Here is a 3,732-nt window from a genome sequence, read left to right as displayed (position 1 = left end):
CTACTAAGATGTATAAGGACCTGAAGAGACACTTTTGGTGGAGTGGTATGCGAAAGGAGATTGCAGAGTATGTGGCTAAGTGTTTTACCTGTCAGCAGGTGAAGACAGAGCATCAGAGACCGACGGGAACACTTCTGCCTTTACCCATTCCAGAGTGGAAGTGGGTGGACATTTCTATGGACTTCATCGTAGGGTTGCCGAAGTCGAAGAAGTGGAATGATTCGGTTTGGGTGATTGTGGACCGGTTGACGAAGTCGGCACATTTCATTCCAGTGAGGACGACTTATACCGCCGAGGCATATGCGAGGATATTTATCTGGGAGATAGTTCGACTTCATGGAGTTTTAGACACGATTGTATCGGATCGAGGTTCGGTGTTCACTTCGTACTTTTGGAGGAGTTTTCAGGACTCTTTTGGCATCAGTCTATCATTCAACAGTGTTTTCCACCCTCAGATGGATGGTCAGACAGAGAGAGTAAATCATGTGTTGGAAGACATGTTGCGAGCTTGTGTCATTGATTTTCAGGGCAGTTGGGAGGATCATATTCCACTGGTAAAGTTCGCTTATAACAATAGTTATCAAGCAACGATTGGTATGGCCCCGTATGAAGCATTGTACGGGAGACCTTGTAGGTCACCGATATGTTAGCCGAGTCGGATGACAGTTTGATGCTTGGGCCGGAGTTGGTAAGACAGACTATTGAGAAAATAGCCTTAATCAGAGAGAGGATTCTAGCAGCTCAGAGTCGGCAGAAGAGATATGCCAATAAGAGATGAAGACCCTTGGAGTTTCAGGTTGGAGACTCAGTCATGCTGAAGGTATCGCCTATGAAAGGCGTACAGCGATTCAGACGACAGTGGAAGCTTGCGCCGAGATACATTGGACCATTTCAGATTCTGGAGCGTGTTGGAGTTGTGTCATACAGACTAGATCTTCCAGCATCGATGTCTAGTATACACAATGTGTTTCATGTTTCTATGCTCAAGAAACACTTGCATGATGAAGAGCAGCAGCGAGTATTGGATGCACCAGAGATTGAGCTTCAGGAGGATTTGACTACAGTCGAGATTCCGGTTCGTATTCTTGCTAGAGAGGATAAGAGACTTAGAAACAAGGTAATTCCCTTGGTGAAAGTTCAGTGGAACCGAGGAGGCATTGAGGAGATTTCTTGGGAGCACGAAGAGGATTTGCGTCACGACTACCCACACCTATTCGAACAGGTAAATTAAAATTTTTATAATGTGTATCTTGTATGATGTTTATATATTTAGTTATATTTACATTTAACACTAGAATGGGAATATTCACGCTTAATTCTTAATCTTTCGGAACACATAGTTATATTTACATTTAACACTAGAATGGGAATATTCACGCTTAATTCTTAATCTTTCGGAACACATGATATATATATGGGGGGTTCCTTATTTGGATTTTTCACCCGATGTACTAGTTCCACTAGATTAGGGTTCGAGCGGGAGTATTACCATTTTAGATCGTTAGATATAAATAATTCTATATGTTCATCTAGAAGTTCATATTGCGAGATACGTATGATTTCCAAATTTCGAGGACGAAATTCTTTTAAGGGGGGAAGAATGTAAAACCCCAAAAAAAATTTTATAATGAAAATGTGTGAATTAATAGTAATACATATTTTTTTTGTGATAAATAATCATATATATATAAGATGTATATGTTTATCAGTGTTTGGGAACCCTACATGTGGCTATATGTGAGAGAAATCAATAGATAGTCCAGCAGACAACAGGATTTGATTTTCCTGTTGTGCGGTCGACCGCGGCGGTCGACCGCGCAACGGACAGAGACTTTTTTCTGGGTTTGGGTTTTAGCGGGTTGTTTGGGTCTTAGCGGGTTTCGGGTTGGGTTATGGGACTAGTACATATACTAATCAACCCAAAAGAGCCTCTCTTCATCTGAGATCCAAAACCCTAGCCCCCTTCTCTCTCCTCTCTAAACCCTAGCAGCGGTTGGCGTTTTTGGGAATTTTTGAAGAGGTTTGCAGTGGGATTTTGCAGTTCAGGTTCAAGGAGATAATCTACAGGAGATTCCGCAGCACCTGAGGCGAGTATTATCTCGCCCAATCCCTCACCCATATTTTCTATGATTTTCTTTTGATTTTTTTCATGAGTTTTGATAAGCCCAAAAGGTATTTTCGTATGAAATTGAGTTCTCTATAATATGGATTAAAAGAATCAAAGGTTTCAGTTTATAAAAGTTCACAAATTTTTCTGTTTAATGAAGATCTAGATCTGAAATTGCTTAAACAAAGAGTTAAATCATTTTACTATTATCAAACGTTTTTAACATGTTTCTCTTGTATTTAGAATTTTGGGTATATGGTTTACATGCTTAAAAATGCATTGTTCTTCTACTGTATGATTTTAGAGAAGTTAGAACTTTTACTTGTCATAAAAAATCAAAATTTTGTTTCAGATTTTGAGCTGACAAAAACCCAGATTTGGGCTTCTGTCAGCTCTGTGGTCGACCGCGGTGGTCGACCGCGGTGGTCGACCGCTGGGCGCGCTGAAGGGCTGCGGTCGACCGCAAAGCCGTTACGGTCGACCGCGACGCTCTGCGCCGTCGACCACGATGCCACAGCAGTCGACCGCCAGGCGCGTATTAGAGTGCGGTCGACCAGGATGGTCGACCGCCGCACAGTCTGGAGCAAAATCCCTGTTCTATATGTTTTATTCATGTTCGAGGATTTTGCCTATTATTTGACTCTAGTTTTTAGTCTTACCATGTATCCATGCATAATAGATGATCTGAGGGTACCAATTAGGGATATACACACTGATTTGAGTGTGAATTGATATAAGTAGATTTCACTATGTATCTCAGCGATATTTTCAACATTTCACAGTCCTCGTGTTGGACTATAATCCATAGAAGTCCTCGTGTTGGACTATAATCCATAGAAGTCCTCGTGTTGGACTATAATCCATTTCAGTCCTCGTGTTGGACATTTACCACTTATTCCATGAGTTTGGAAACTACAGTATATAGTTCCTATATCGGACATAGTTCTTAACCCTGCATATGACTTTCTCACAGAAGCCCATGACATGACACTTATGTAGATTTTGACATGACATTCATGTAAGCTATAACATGATATTCATGTAGGCAATGACATGGCACTGCACTTATGTTCTGAGATTAGTTGTATTTCTTTTATTATTGTTCCTGTACTTGAACCTCGGGTTTGGTGGTTAGGGGTTTACAATTTGAGATATAAGGTATATACATGAGGGTTTCCTTGTTTGGATTATTTCGCTTGACGTACCTATTCTCGTTTTGTAAATTTCTAAATACTAAAACCCTATTTAGTAAGATCAATGATTTTATATCTATTACGTATTATCTGTATTTTCTTATACAACGAGCCCTATTCCTTTGGGGTTGGTTGTGATGTTACTCGCTAGCGCTTTGATGCTCGTTGTCCCTCCCCATTTCAGGTAACGAGCCAGTAGTTCGGAGAGTCGCAGGTTGATGGCGACACACTTTAGTGTTCAGCTGTTTAGTTATGCTTATGTTGGAGCTCCACTATAGATTTTGTTAGACATTTGAGAGTATTGTTCTAGAAGTTGTAAAGGCTGTGTGCCTTATTTCCTTCTTGTCAAATATTTGTATTTGAGACTTGTTGAGTATTCCAGTTTATCTACTCAGACATTGACTATGTATTTCTGTATGTTGGGTAATGAGA

The sequence above is a fragment of the Asparagus officinalis genome, chromosome 2, assembly GCF_001876935.1.
Source record: "Asparagus officinalis chromosome 2, Aspof.V1, whole genome shotgun sequence".
NCBI classification, from domain to species: domain Eukaryota; kingdom Viridiplantae; phylum Streptophyta; class Magnoliopsida; order Asparagales; family Asparagaceae; genus Asparagus; species Asparagus officinalis.
The sequence above is the reverse complement of the archived record's forward strand: the minus strand, read 5'-3'. Positions refer to the sequence as shown.